Genomic DNA, 16582 nt, shown 5'->3' with positions numbered 1-16582 from the left:
TTAGGGGTAGATAAATATCAGATCAGGTTGGATTTGGGCCGGGTTGATACTACATAATATAAAATTTTGTGTCTGTTCAAGCCGGATCCAGCTCTAACATCAGGCCACTATATTTGCCGAAGTCCAGTCCAAAAAAATAATTATAAATTCTAAACCCACTCATGGGACTATATGTTAAAAAAATTTAAAACATTTTATAATTAAATTCAATCACACATTATATTTCTTAAATAAATATATTGACATCATTATAAATTGAAAGATTTTTTGTATAAAAAAAATTTCTTAAATAATGTAACGCCCCGAAAATTAGGCAGGGTATATCTATTTATGCAACAAAACCCACCTGATAGACAAACACATATATATATAGCTAACTATTCCATACATCCATTTCCATTAAATCCCAAATGCCAAATACATGTTGTTCACATCTCAATGCCCCAGTTCCAATCCCAAGCATACATTTTACAACAAGTATGAAATGGAAGCCAAACAGATAATAAGTGCCCTACAGGCTTACAAATCTATCCAAGAACATTCTTGGTTATACAAAATGGAGTTTCAACTCAACGCAAATACAACCCTGGGCTTACATTCAACAAATAACAAAAAAACAAAAAATGGAGCCTCAGCTCCGGGTTCTCCCAAGTCAGTGCCTTGGCAGAGGCATATCACTTGTACCTGAAACGGTTTCCCTTACAGGGTGAACCACAGCACAGTAGAGATATGCTACACAACATATGGACTATGACAAGACTAAAGAGAAGTATGCTCATGCCATGCTCATGATAAAATAGTTTCTCTCTCTTTTTATAAAGCATGCAATGCTAAGATGCAACAACATATATAAAACCATTTCCATTTTAAACCATATCTGTTACATGAATACAGGCTTTGTGAATCTCTAGGTGAGTGCCTGCAAGTAGGCCCTAATGCACTACTATTGTCATTTTTACGAGTAAACTGGAAGGCTCGACACCTAACCGCGCGGTTTTATACCCCCTATCCAGATTCACCAAGTATTCATCTTTTCGCAAACACATACATTTCCAAAACATTTCTCAAAAACAGATATATTTCCAATGAAATAAATGTAATGCAATGTCTAATGCAACAAATGAGGAATGTGGTTCAATTTACCTAAGTCTCATGCATTTTTATAATAATCATGGCTACCCTCCACCGATAACCCAAAACAGTTATTTCTAAACAGATTTTTAAACAATTAAATTCCAAAAAAAAAAAAATCCGATAAATACAACCTATTCCACATCTCATCAAATATGAATAACTACACTAGTTTTCATATCACAATCATGTCCGGTAAGCTCTCAAGGTCCATTTCTAACCGTGTCGGTTTTATTCCAATAGATACATTAAGCAAAATAATACCGTTAATGTAACGCCCCAACTTCCAAGCCGTTAAATACGCACAATAATACAACACAAGTAGGATAGATAACCAGAACATCTTAATATACATATATAACCAGAGTTAATATCACAGATAATTCGTTTATGTTCCATTACAGGATTACCAAAACATTGCCAAACCAAAAGTCAAAATGAAAAAAAAAAAAACTAGTCTAAGTCTTCAAATGAACCACAGCTCCAACACTTCATCTTGTTTGCCTTCGAAATAACCTTCACCATTGTAAGCTGCTTCATCACCTGGCATGACACGCCATGAGCTTGGAATGCCCAATAAAAACACACACACCCCCACATCTTCTATCAACCAATCAACCATACACAGAACAAAATAGGTAACATAACATACAATATTACAACAAGGGTCTATGAATTAGTAGTTAGACTAGACATCTAGAATTCCCCAAAGAGATCTTTCTACCCAACCACAAGGATTGAACACCGGACTATTCAGAACTCCCCCTTTTGCTGCTTTGCAGACCTTACCACCTATGCCCACCTCCTGGTTATTTACTGGTCAGTGACATTGATGGACCTCAAAAGGGACAACCAAACAAGTGGGCTCGCTTACACCCTGCACATACCATACCAAATCGTGCCTAGGGCTCGCTTACACCCTGCACATACCTTACCAAAGGGCTCGCTTACACCCCGAAACCACCGCATAAAGTCTGAATACATCCGTGTCAACCTAGGGGCTCGCTTAGACCGCTTGCGCAAGACTTAACTCATTTGGTTTTAATCCCATCATAATTCATGCCATTCATATGTATAAATTATTCCAACACTAATGTGAACGTCACCCATTGCCAACCCCTTATCATTTCCCGTTTATTGGATCTTTTGCCGAGCAAGTTAGTCACATTCGGTAATTCGGTAATATGAAAGAGCATGAGACAAACATAAGAGAAGAAATATAGCCCATGATAAGCATACAGAAGTATGGTAAGGCAAGCAAATAACATTAGGCATGCTTTGAAATACTTAGAGACAAATAACACAATAAAACACCATTTCCAGCACAGTTCGGTTCTGCAGGGCTAACAAGAATGCTTTAGGAAAAATACTTCTAGGTCAAATTAGGGGCTAAAATTGCACAAAAATAATAATTAACCTGTCTAGTTTCAGTTCCAATTCTCAGAATTTGCACAGCACCTCCAGAAATTCATCTACAAGCTATATTCAAAAACCTGTCCAGATTTGTTACCCTTTGGGAAAACTAGCTTTCCTCTCAATTTACCCAATGATTTTCACCCAAATAAATTCCATTCGAAAGAGGACTCAGAATTCTAAGTTTTGACAAAAGAACCAACATGAGATGATTTTTATGGAATTTTATAAAATTGAAAGAAGGGGACTTTTTTTCAGAGACTCAAGACCAGATTTCTAAACAAAATATCCAAGCCCTAAAAACACATAATTAGGGGCTAGTAAAATTATCAAAAGCTCTAAACACACCAAATAGCCTACAGAAAATTCAGATTTGAAAAATAAATAGGTTTGATATTTCTTTTAAATTAGAGAAGTTGCAGTAGTGCATAATTTGGAAAATTTGTAAGGCAAAGTCACTAAATCAAACCCACACTTCCATACACATCAAAAACCCTATATAACATTAATATGCAACATAAGAGGGTATCTAGACAATAGGATGAGATGGGTGAAAGAATTGGAGAAGACATGGAAGGGTGTGTGTCACGACCCCATTCCGCCCCTAGTAGAGTGGTGCCATTATGGCCAGTAATTCGTGATTACCGAAGGCCAACTTTCAAAATTCACACACAATCAGAGTATACATATGGGGGCTTACAAATGCGGAAGCAATAAATTCCAAGCTAAGTAGTCCATAAGAGCAGTGCATAAGTTTAAATGGAATGGCATACATCTTTACATAGGTTTAATACAACAAATGACGTACAAAATACATCTTGACCAAAAGGCTTCTCAGCCATCAAATACAAAATACAATGAAATACAACTAAGAAGCATAATCTTCAAGATGCAGCAAAAGTACAAAGTCCAAAACAAGTGGCAAGTACATCTAGGCGTCACCGCCGTCCTGCTCGTCACCTACATATATATAGAGAGGGGTGCGGTTGGATACTCAGTGAATGGTACAAATAATAAAGGGGTTTACATGAATGATATCCGAAATCCTTATCAAATCAAAGCATAACACATCTTGTACAAAATCCAAGGGCAAATCAAGTTGATCTAACAAATCTTTCAAGTCTCAACGATTAAAGTCTTTCAAGGCTTTTAAGTTCCAAGGGATAACATTAACAAAGGTTGTGCTACAAATGCTTATAGTCCCCTAGCACGTATGGACTTTCAAGATTGTGCTACAAATGCTTATAGTCCCCTAGCACGTACGGACTTTCAAAGGTTGTGCTACAAATGATTATAGTCCCCTAGCACGTACGGACTTTCAAGATTGTGCTACAAATGCTTATAGTCCCCTAGCACGTACAGACTTTCAAAGGTTGTGCTACAAATGCTTATAGTCCCCTAGCACGTACGGACTTTCAAGATTGTGCTACAAATGCTTATAGTCCCCTAGCACGTACGGACTTTCAAGATTGTCATTCAAAACAAGGCTAGTACTTGGTATACAAAATAGGGATCATCATTCATACTTCACGAAATACTTTTCCAAAACAAGCAAGGCAAAACTTTATCAAAACTCAATAACATAACTTTATTAAAAATGCCACTCGCATAGCTCTTCAGACGTCGGGGTCAAAGCAAGTCCAAGTCCTACAAACACATGGCAAAGTTGGTTGAATGCACTTTCAAACAAATTCACATGCATACAGATGATCTCGGCATCTTTCAAAACCAAGCTAAGTCAAAACAAGACACTGTTTCTCATCTCGGGAAAACATGCTGGGCGACTACAGGTCTAGGCCGAGGTCCCACACCTCCTTGCCAAGGTGTTGCCTCGATGGCCACATTCAAGGAAATGAAGTTGGGAAAACTAGGTTCTCTTTTCTTGAAGAACATGAACATGAAGAACATGAACACGAGGGAGATGAATGCAAAGATCAAAGCTTGCTATTACAAAATTGGAGATTTCATGCTATGAATTCAAATACATGGACCTGGGTTCCCATATTTAAGGATCTTGCGAGAACAAACACAAAACATGAATCTTAAGGCAAACTTTCGGATCAAATAAGACTTTTTCTTCAAAAACACATGAACACTATCTTCTCTTTCTAAAACCAACTTTAAACCAATGCATAACATGCAGAACAGGTTCAATCGTGCAATGCAGCTGGATGATCAATAAGAACGACAAGAGTGAATCAAGAATCTAACCTCAATACACGAATCTAACGGTTTGATCTCCAGAAATCAAGCTCGAAAGTCTACTATCTCACTCTAAGACTTCTTCTTCTTCCTAGAGCCTGTCTCTCTACAAGGCAAAGATGTAATACAAAAATGTATATTTTTTGGGTCTGTCGGCTGACTTAACACTCAGCTGGGACACGTGGCACTACCGGGTTGGTTCTCCTCAAAAGGTGGCTGAGTGAAAAGACAAGACTATGACAAAGTGTGTTCAACAAGCAAGATGGCATGGGCACTCTGGCGGGTAATGATCTCGGCTAAGAACAAGACATCGGCAAGTAGGGGAACAATGATCTCGGCTAGGAAGGACAACACTTGACTAAGCTGTGCCACACCTTGGTCTAGGTCACACCACTCAAGGACAAGACCACTTAGGTGCAAAGGTGACATCTCGGCCCAGATAACACACATCTCGGCCTTGGTGATGAACACCTCGGCCTAGATAATGACATCTCGGCCAATATGTCAAGGCGAAGGTGGAGGTCAAACAAAGTGGTTCCAAGGAAGTTCTAGACTAAAGATGACCTCAGCTAAACTCACACCAAGCAGGGTACAAAACATGCAAGAAACTCTTAAGCAAATCAAATCAAGGTTTGCAAAAATGCAACATATCAAGAGAAGATCATGCAATATATGCAAGCATGACTAGAGTAGAGTGACGGTCGTTACATCCTACCCTCCTTAAAAAAGTTTGGTCCCCAAATTTAAATTACCTTGCTCTACAAATAACCCCGGATAACGGATTTCCATTTCTCTTCCATTTCCCATGTAGCATCCTTGCCGTAATGCTCTTTCCATTCGATTTTCACCATTGGTATAGATTTGTTTCTCAACTGCTTCACTTGTCTGTCAATAATTTTCATCGGCTTCGCCTCGTAGCCTAAATCGTCACTAACCGCAATCTTGGTATAATCAATTACATGCAGTGGATTCCGAATATACTTCCTCAACATTGAAATATGGAACACATTGTGAACTTGACTTAGTTCTGGTGGCAAAGCTAGTCTATAGGCAGCTGGGTTAACCGTCTCAAGAACTTCAAAAGGCCTGACGTAACGGGGTGCCAATTTACCCTTCTTCCCAAATCTTGAAACTCCTTTCATCGGCGAGATCTTCAGGAATACATGATCCCCAACTTCAAACTCTAACTATTTTCTTCTCTGGTTGGCGTAACTCTTTTGTCGACTCTGAGCAGTTCTAATTCTCTGTTGGATAAGCTTGATCTTTTCGGTTGTCCTTTGAACTAGATCGGGGCCGATCAAAGCTTTATCTCCTACTTCGGTCCAACATATCGGCGATCTGCACTTTCTTCCATACAAGGCTTCATACGGCGCCATGCTAATGCTAGCTTGATAGCTGTTGTTGTAAGCGAATTCTACTAATGGCAAATGCTTTTCCCAGCTTCCTTGGAAGTCCAGTACACATAGTCTAAGCATATCTTCAAGTGTTTGAATCGTTCTCTCTGTTTGGCCATTGGTTTGGGGATGAAAATCCGTACTAAACCTCAATTCGGTCCCCAAAGCCCTTTGTAAACTCTGCCAAAATCTAGAAACAAACTTTGAATCTCGGTCTGACACAATGGACATCGGCATACCATGAAGTCTAACAATCTCATTCATATACAACACAGCAAGTCGATCAGCATTAAACGAAGTTTTAACAAGCAAGAAGTGTGTTGACTTAGTTAATCTATCGATTATAACCCAGATCGAATCCATTCCTTTCTGTGTCTTCGGCAACCCAATCACAAAGTCCATGGAGATGTGTTCCCATTTCCACTCAGGAATCGGCAAGGGTTGGAGAAGTCCCGCTGGCCTCTGATGTTCTGCTTTCACTTGTTGACAATACAAACACTGGGATACGAACTTGGCTATCTCTCTTTTCATATTTGGCCACCAAAAGGTCTGTTTTACATCTTGATACATCTTGGTGTTTCCTGGGTGAACTGCAAATCTGGATCCATGAGAGTCTTGAGAAATCTTTCCTTTCAACTCTGGGACGTCGGCCACGCACAATCTTCCTTCAAACTTAAGCACTCCATTCTCAAGGGTGTAACCTGACCTCGGCCTGGTGATAATCTCGTCTGCTACCTTCTTCAGGAATTCATCCTCCATTTGCCTTGCCTTTACTTCCTCAATAGTTGTCGGCTTCGCTGAAATCATGGCTAGGCATGCCAAACTTCCCACTGACTTTCTACTCAATGCGTCGGCTACCGAGTTTGCTTTACCTGGGTGATACCGAATCTGCATGTTGTAGTCCTTCAACAATTCAAGCCACCTTCTCTGCCTCAAATTCAGTTCCTTTTGAGTGAACAAGTACTTCAAACTCTTGTGATCTGTAAAAACTTGGCAAGAGGCTCCATACAAGCAGTGACGCCAAATCTTCAAAGCAAACACCACGGCTGCTAGCTCTAGATCATGGGTTAGATAGTTCTTTTCATGAAGTTTCAACTGGCGAGATGCATATGCTATGACTTTTCCCTCTTACATTAATACACAACCCAAACCCTTATGTGAAGCATCACTGAAAATCTGAAATTCCTCATTACCTGATGTATAGCGATCTCGGGTTTACCCTTGTTGTACAGTGATCCGGACATGTGTCCGTGGATGTTGGTAGTTGATTATTATCTTGTTTACATCCTTTTACTTCGTATTTGAGTTGTAGGATGTGTTGGGCTGGTTTGTTACAGGTTGGTTGAGTTTAGAAACCAAAACTAGTTGCTTAGATTTTGACCTGTCCGATCGAGCGGGGGTTTTGGCGCTCGAGCGGGAATTGCACCCATCCAGTATTTCCTGTGCAGGGTTGGACGCTCGAGCGTGGAGTTGGCCGCTCGAGCGGGGTTGTGTGAGTGCTGCTCAAGCGGGGATCTGGAAGCTCGAGCGAAGACCTGGTTCTGTAAAAGTTCTGGGAGTGTGTATCCTCCGCTCGAGCGGGATTGTTGACGCTCGAGCGGGAGTCTGTGAGTGACGCTAGAGCGGGGTGTTTGACGCTCGAGCGGGGCGACTGAGTTTAAGTTCCGTGTTTTGACTTTTCAAATCACTTTTTCACTTTCTCTTCTCTCTCCTACTTTTCCAAAAACACCATTGTTGAGCCTCTCACTCTAGGACTCTACCTTCTCTTTAGGTTTTGATCTAGTAGGAGTGATTTGCTCATCTTTGGCCTTTACAAAAAAGTTGTTGATCGTCGAGGGCTACATTTTAATCTGAAAATTTCGGGATTTGGAGCACGTTGGGTTTTGTCATCTTCTCCCTTGGGGCTCCGAATTTGAGGTAGGGATATCCTACTCCTTTCTATGGATTTTGTCTTTAAATTTTGGTATTTTGAGATGTTGGGGTTGGTTTGGTAATTTTGTGAAAGTTTGGGGCTTTTGTGTTATTTTACAAAAGTTGAGGTTTTATTTATAATAAACCTAGATGCATGTTTGGCATAGAGAAATGGAATAAATGTTGAATCATTGATGAAAATGGGACCTAAGGGTTGTAATGGTAATTATGAAAAATGACCTAATTACATTGGTTGATTAATTGGGATAATTAATTGTGAGAAATGAGGAAATGAAATGGAATTGTTGAGATTGGGAGTGCATGGGGTTAAAGGGTGTAGTTGAATTGTTTATCACACACCGAATTGAAATGTTGATTGAATATCTATTTGTGCATGTATTTTCTGTTTAGAAATAACTGCTTTGGGCTATCGGTGGAGGATAGTCGTGATTGTTGTAGACAATGCATGATGATTAGGCAAACGGAAACTAATCAATGGAATGTGTCATGAAATTTGACGGTTGATAGAATACATTAACTGTATGTATTGAGTGATTGTATATAGAACCAATGTGTTTGTATACGTTATGTGTAGAGGAGGAGATGGGGGATGTACTCCGCGGTTTAGGGGAAGATGGGGGATGTACCTCTAAACCGGATAGTATTGGGAGAAGATAGGGGACGAACTCCGTAGATACAACTCATATGCTTGTCTAGAGAAGTGAAGATAGAGCTCATATGCTTATCTTTGTGAAGTATAGATATAGCTTATATGCTTATCTGTGAATATGGGATATTGTTGTTATACATATCTGTTGAGAATGTGGATATAGCTTATATGCTTATCTGTGAATGTGGGATATTGTTGTTATACATATCTGTTGAGATGATGACAGAGCTAATATGCATATCTGTTGAAAAAGGGAAAATGAAAAGTAACTTGGACTCATAAGTCGGATGACATAAAATGTGATTTATGTGGGTGTATCAGTCTTGGCCATCTATCAATTGCTAATCTTTTAGTCATTGTTCATGGTTGGTTTAGTATATTTCTACTGGGCTGTGGCTCACCCTATATGGGAATATCATTTTCAGGTACAGGTAGCATGCCACCTCCAAGGTCATAGCTTGGGAGGCTAGAGGCGAGCAGATTGTTGTTGTTTTAATTCTTTTTGATGTATTACATGTATATTCAAGCCAAGGGCTTAATGTGTAGATGAGTTAGCACTCTTTTGTTGTAACCAAGTGTTAACTTGGAAAGCTGTAAGCCTGTAGGGCATTTTGCTTTTGTTGTTAACATGTAATATTTTTGTAATGAAACTCTGATGAATAGAAGAATGTGGTTATTTCATATGTCAATGAATGTCTTATTTGATGGGTTTAATGTCATTATTTTGAGGGCGTTACATGATGGGAGTACAAGAACTGGTGCCGTCACTAACCTCGTCTTCAACTCTTGGAAGGCTGATTCTCTATCATCGGTCCATTCATATGCTGTTCCCTTCTTGGTTAGTTGTGTCAATGGTACTGCAATCCTTGAGAAGTCCATCACAAACTTTCTGTAGTAACCTGCCAAGCCCAGAAAACTACGAACCTCGGACACGTTGGTCGGCGCCGGCCAATTCACAATGGCTTCAATCTTACTGGGATCAACTGATATACCCTCTTCATTAATCACATGCCCTAAAATTGAAATGCTGAAAAGCCAGAACTCGCACTTGCTCAGCTTGGCGTACAACTTCTTGTCTCTCCAGATTTGCAAGGCAAGTCTCAGATAATTCTCGTGTTCAATTGTACTCTTGGAATAGATCAATATGTCGTCAATAAAAACAACTACGAACTCATCTAGATACGGCTTAAAGACTCTGTTCATCAAGTCCATGAATGTTGCGGGAGCATTGGTCACTCCGAAAGGCATTACCAAAAATTCATAGTGGCCATACCGTGTCCGAAAAGCAGTCTTCTCAATATCCTCGGCTTTAACTTTCAGATGATGGTTGCCCGACCTAAGGTCAATCTTGGAAAAGACTCGTGCTCCTTGTAGTTGATCAAGCAAATCATCAATCCTAGGCAATGGGTACTTGTTCTTAATGGTTACCTTATTAAGTTCCTGGTAATCAATGCAAAGACGAAGCGTGCCATCCTTTTTCTTAACAAATAGAACCGGGGCTCCCCATGGTGAAGTGCTCGGCCTAATGAATCCCTTATCCAACAATTCTTGTAGTTGCAGTTTTAGTTCCTTAAGTTCAGCTGGGGCCATTCTATAGGGTGTTTTGGAGATAGGTTGCGTTCCCGACATGATGTCCACTGTAAACTCTACTTCTCTATCGATCAGGTGGCCAGGCAACTCGTTTGGAAAGACGTCGGGGAATTCCTTAACAACTGGTATGTCAGTTAACTCAACACTTCCATTCGAATCACTTAGTATACTGCACAAATAACCCTGACACCCTTTTTGGATCAACTTATAGGCTTTCATGGATGAGATTAAGTAAGGTGGCGGCACTACCCCCTTACCCTGGAAAATAACCTCGGCTTGGTTTGGGGGTTTCAGTGTGACATTCTTCAAAACACAATTAATGGATGCATAATTCGCTACTAACCAATCCATTCCCAATATGACATCGAAGTGAGCCATGGTTAACAGCATTAAATCGACTAACAATTCTACACCCCCAATCACGACCACACACGCCCTATAAATGGATGCAACAATCATAGTTCTCCCAGATGGAGTAGACACATATAACACATAGTCAAGGGGTTCTTATTCTCTATTTAACTTCTCGCCAAACTTAGCAGATACAAATGAATGCGTAGAACCCGAATCAATTAATTTGTATGCATCTTGAGAGCAAATTGGGAGTATACCTGACACTACTGTCTCAGCATTCTGAGTGTCTCCTGGTACCAATGCAAAAACTCTGCCTTGTCTCGTCTGTGCCCTCCCGATGTTATTTCTCTGTGCATAGCCCGAGGTACTCCCATCCTTCTTACCATCATCAGCCCTTGCCTTCGGACAGTCCTTCACACAATGGCCCATTTCACCACATTCGAAACAGGCTCCCGATGCCCAACGGCAAACTTTGAAATGCGGCTTCCCACAGCTTGCACACGTCGGCCTAGTATTACCTTCTTGGTTCGAGTTACTGGAGTTGCCCACATTCGCTTTCTTCTTGGCATTAAACGGAGCTCGGCGATTATCATAGTTCTGCCTCTTCTTCTGATTTTCTCCTGAGTTTTGATATCGATTCAAGTTAGCCTCTGCCAGGATGGCCTTGTCCAACACTCTAGCGTAGGTCAGCATATTGAGCATGTTAACTCGATCCTGAATTGGTCCACGCAGTCCACTTTCGAACTTCCTGGCCTTTCTGTATTCATCATCGACCATGTGAGGTGCGTATCTCGCCAACTCAGTAAAAGCACGGTCATATTCTGCCACTGTCTTGTTGCCTTGTGTCAAAGTCTGAAACTCTGTGGTCTTACGGTTTTGAACACTAAGGGGGAAATGCTTGTTGTAAAACAATTCCAAAAATCTGGCCCAAGTCAGACCTGGGTTGCTTTCTCGGGTCATCATCCACCATCTTCGTGCATCGTCGTCTAGTGTGAATGTTGCCAATGACACCTTCTAGGCGTCGGTACTGGGAAAGATCTCAAACAGCTTCTCCATTTCCAAGACCCACGCTTCGGCCTTCATCGGTTCAATACCCCAAGAGAACCTCGGTGGTTTCATCTTTTTGAAGTACCTAATCAAGGCTATGGTGCCATCTCCATATAAAGCTTGCTGTGGAGGCACTTACGGCGTTGGAGGAGGCGGAGGTGGAACTGCATGTCGGCCATTTGTCTGCTCGGCCTGGGTAGAAGTAGTACTAGCGTCTTGTGGCCGAGTTTGCCTCAACTCACGGACCAAGCCTTCGACCAGTCTCTCTAATCTGTCCAATCTGTCTTCGGGATGATCTCGGGCAACTGGTGGTCTACCCCTTCTCATGATACTATGAGTACACAAAATGTTAGTACTTTAAAACAAAACGATCAAATAATATGCACGCAAATAAAAAATAGTCACGCCGGGATGATGCACACATTGTCAAGTAGCAAGCAATATGATGTAATTCTAATATCTTTCTAAGGGAAATCCTATGCTCTTTAGGACTCAAAGTGTGTGAATAACGTACTATGAGGAACAGGTGTTCTGATACCAATCTGTCACGACCCCATTCCGCCCCTAATAGAATGGTGCCATGATGGCCAGTAATTCGTGATTACCGAAGGCCAACTCTCAAAATTCACACACAATCAGAGTATACATATGGGGGCTTACAAATGCGGAAGCAATAAATTCCAAGCTAAGTAGTCCATAAGAGCAGTGCATAAGTTTAAATAGAATGGCATACATCTTTACATAGCTTTAATACAACAAATGAAGTACAAAATACATCTTGACCAAAAGGCTTCTCAGCCATCAAATACAAAATACAATGAAATACAACTAAGAAGCATAATCTTCAAGATGCAGCAAAAGTGCAAAGTCCAAAATAAGTGGCAAGTACATCTAGGCGTCACTGCCGTCCTGCTCGTCACCAACATATATATAGAGAGGGGTGAGCTTGGATAATCAGTGAATGGTACAAATAATAAAGGGGTTTACATGAATGATATCCGAAATCCTTATCAAATCAAAGCATAACACATCTTGTACAAAATCCAAGGGCAAATCAAGTTGATCTAACAAATCTTTCAAGTCTCAATGATTAAAGTCTTTCAAGGCTTTCAAGTTCCAAGGGATAACATTAACAAAGGTTGTGCTACAAATGCTTATAGTCCCCTAGCACGTAAGGACTTTCAAGATTGTGCTACAAATGCTTATAGTCCCCCAGCACGTACGGACTTTCAAAGGTTGTGCTACAAATGATTATAGTCCCCTAGCACGTACGGACTTTCAAGATTGTGCTACAAATGCTTATAGTCCCCTAGCACGTACGGACTTTCAAAGGTTGTGCTACAAATGCTTATAGTCCCCTAGCACGTGCGGACTTTCATGATTGTGCTACAAATGCTTATAGTCCCCTAGCACGTACGGACTTTCAAGATTGTGCTACAAATGCTTATAGTCCCCTAGCACGTACGGACTTTCAAGATTGTCATTCAAAACAAGACTAGTACTTGGTATACAAAATAGGGATCATCATTTATGCTTCACAAAATACTTTTCCAAAACAAGCAAGGCAAAACTTTATCAAAACTGAATAACATAACTTTATTAAAAATACCACTCGCATAGCTCTTCTGACGTCGGGGTTAAGGCAAGTCCAAGTCCTACAAACACATGGCAAAGTCGGTTGAATGCACTTTCAAACAAATTCACATGCATACAGATGATCTCAGCATCTTTCAAAACCAAGCTAAGTCAAAACAAGACACTGTTTCTCATCTCGGGAAAACATGCTGGGCAACTACAGGTCTAGGCTGAGGTCCCACACCTCCTTGCCGAGGTGTTGCCTTGATGGCCACATTCAAGGAAATGAAGTCGGGAAAACTGGGTTCTCTTTTCTTGAAGAATATGAACATGAAGAACATGAACATGAGGGAGATAAATGCAAAGATCAAAGCTTGCTATTACAAAATCTGAGATTTCATGCTATGAATTCAAATACATGGACCTGGGTACCCATATTTAAGGATCTTGCGAGAACAAACACAAAACATGAATCTTAAGGCAAACTTTCGGATCAAACAAGACTTGTTCTTTAAAAACACATGAACACTATCTTCTCTTTCTAAAACCAACTTTAAACCAATGCATAACATGCAGAACAGGTTCGATCGTGCAATGCACCTGGATGACCAATAAGAACGACAAGAGTGAATCAAGAATCTAACCTCAATACACGAATCTAACGGTTTGATCTCCAGAAATCAAGCTCGAAAGTCTACTCTCTCACTCTAAGACTTCTTCTTCTTCCTAGAGCCTCTCTCTCTACAAGGCAAAGATGTAATACAAAATGTATATTTTTTGGGTCTGTCGGCTGACTTAACACTCAGCTAGGACACGTGGCACTACCGGGTTGGTTCTCCTCAAAAGGTGGTTGAGTGAAAAGACAAGACTATGACAAAGTGTGTTCAACAAGCAAGATGGCATGGGCACTCTGGCGGGTAATGATCTCGGCTAAGAACAAAACATCGGCAAGTAGGGGAACAATGATCTCGGCTAGGAAGGACAACACTTGATTAAGCTGTGCCACACCTTGGCCTAGATGTGCCACACCTTGGTCTAGGTCACACCACTCCAGGACAAGACCACTTAGGTGCAAAGGTGACATCTCGGCCCAGATAACACACATCTCGGCCTTGGTGATGAACACGTCGGCCTAGATAATGACATCTCGGCCAATATGTCAGGGCGAAGGTGGAGGTCAAACAAAGTGGTTCCAAGGAAGTTCTAGACTAAAGATGACCTCGGCTAAACTCACAACAAGCAGGGTACAAAACATGCAAGAAACTCTTAAGCAAATCAAATCAAAGTTTGCAAAAATGCAACATATCAAGACAAGATCATGCAATATATGCAAGCATGACTAGAGTAGAGTGAGGGTCGTTACAGTGTGTTCTTACCTTGACCCTAGAAGGCACCATTTTCTTCCTTTTCTTTTCTTCTTTTTCTTTTCTTCTTTTTATTTTCTTCTTCTTCTCTACTTCCCTCTAATCACACTCTCCTTCTCTCACCCTCTCCTTGGCTGTTGGTATGTGTGTGTGTGTGTGTGTGTGTGTGGAATTGAGACAAGGCTCCTAATTTATAGGAAATAAGCTTGGTCTTAGCTTAATGACTAAGGAAGCATAAATATCTAGATATTTTTTTTATTTTGTTTTTCAATCAATTTTCCACCAAAATATTATTTGTGACACCTATGTACATAATCAAATAAATAATATTCTATTCAAATAAATAATAAATATTCAAATAAATAATGTTCTATTCAAATAAATAATAAATATACACATAAATAATAAATAAAAGAACTACAAAAACAAAAACAAAAACAAAAATAAAAATAAAAATAAAATGTATGAATTAATTTATAAACTAAGAGGTAAATAAATAAAAACCAAGTTTTAGGGTATTTCCAATTATAAGGTGGTGTTCTTGGTTTAATTTTTGATAATATACAGGAAAATTATTCTTTATTGGGCCATTTTGCAGACTTTTACGAAACTAGGTGTTGAAATGCTATTAAACTAAGGCTCAGGGTTTCATTAATTACCAAAAATTAGGGTCTCTCTACAGTTAATGCCCAAGAAAACATCATTTTCTTTCCAAACTCATTCTCCAAGCATTATTCAACTATGACATCCTATTTTGATCAAAAGCCCCAAAAGCTAAACGTAATTTCTTTGTTTTCTTTGAAAATGCTCTTTTGGTCACAAACCAGTAAACATTTCAAAACCAATCGAGTCGAAGTCCGTTTTTGTTCAAATTTAAAACATAGTTCTTTCATAACCTTACAAACATATTCCAAGTTTACACTTTCAAAATTTAGGCATCAACTCTTTATTTTTTTCAAAATTTTTCTTTTACGCAATTAAATCACAAAATTTTCAAAAATTCTATTTAAATTATATACAACTCTAAACTCCATATAATTAAGTAAAAGTACATAAAGAAGTGTAGGAAAAATTCCTACCTCAAGCCAAGAAGCTTTCAAATTTTTTGGCGATAGAAATTAAATCTGCTCAGAGCCAAACGACGCCTTTTCCGCCCTCTACGTTTTGATCCAAAGCACTATGGGTCAAAAATGACTTATACTAGATCAAACCCATTAAAAACCAACATTGGAACCCTTTTTCTCTTCTTCTCACGGCAAGAACTCCCAAAGTTTGACAAAAATTCCATTTGGTCACTTTTATAGATATTTCCTAAACAAATATCTAACTATATATATACACCTATATATATATATATCGATTAAAAATACATTTCAACATCTTTAATTACAAAAGTAAATATAATATTTTTCTCACCGCAAAATATATTTCGTTTAATGGTACACACCATAAATATTTACAACTCTTTTATGGTAATTAAATAATAATAATAAAACCACAACACTATTACATGGTTACTAACGGATCACAATTCAATCAATTGGGTCCAAAATGAATGGAGTTTAATAATTTAAAATAAATCCCCAACTGAGATTAAAGTATAAATTCAATTTGATTCAACTCGTTACAACCTTCCCCCTTAAGGAATTTCATCCCCGAAATTTAAACTAAATTACCTCGCTGAATTAAAATTAATTACAACTGTAGAAACACAATCATAGCATGATAACAGAACCTCCCAATTAAGCATAAGAGATTCACCCTACTCCAGAACGTGTACAATGTACATCCTAATATCAAAATAACATTTCTATTTACCCCCTTTCAAATGACAATTCATTTGCAAATTGGGCAATTGATTAGTCCATTTACAAATGACAGGGCATGAATATGTGTCCTTATCATCATCCTTTACAAATTTATCCTTATCA

At 39.4% G+C, this 16582-nt stretch overlaps 1 long non-coding RNA gene across 1 annotated transcript; it reads right to left on the bottom strand.

Annotated features, from left to right (window-relative positions):
• Positions 1-1458: 1458 nt before the first annotated feature.
• LOC145804540 (uncharacterized) lies at positions 1459-15034 on the bottom strand. Its single transcript, XR_014346507.1, has 2 exons — positions 14664-15034; positions 1459-1674 (listed from the first exon to the last, which is right to left on the bottom strand). It is a non-coding gene; the product is annotated as an uncharacterized LOC145804540 (long non-coding RNA).
• Positions 15035-16582: the final 1548 nt, after the last annotated feature.

This window comes from Camellia sinensis, chromosome 12, assembly GCF_055761805.1.
Source record: "Camellia sinensis isolate YWXY chromosome 12, ASM5576180v1, whole genome shotgun sequence".
Classification (NCBI taxonomy): Eukaryota; Viridiplantae; Streptophyta; class Magnoliopsida; order Ericales; family Theaceae; genus Camellia; species Camellia sinensis.
Note: the sequence above shows the minus strand (reverse complement) of the source record. Positions and strands in the feature narration are given on the sequence as shown.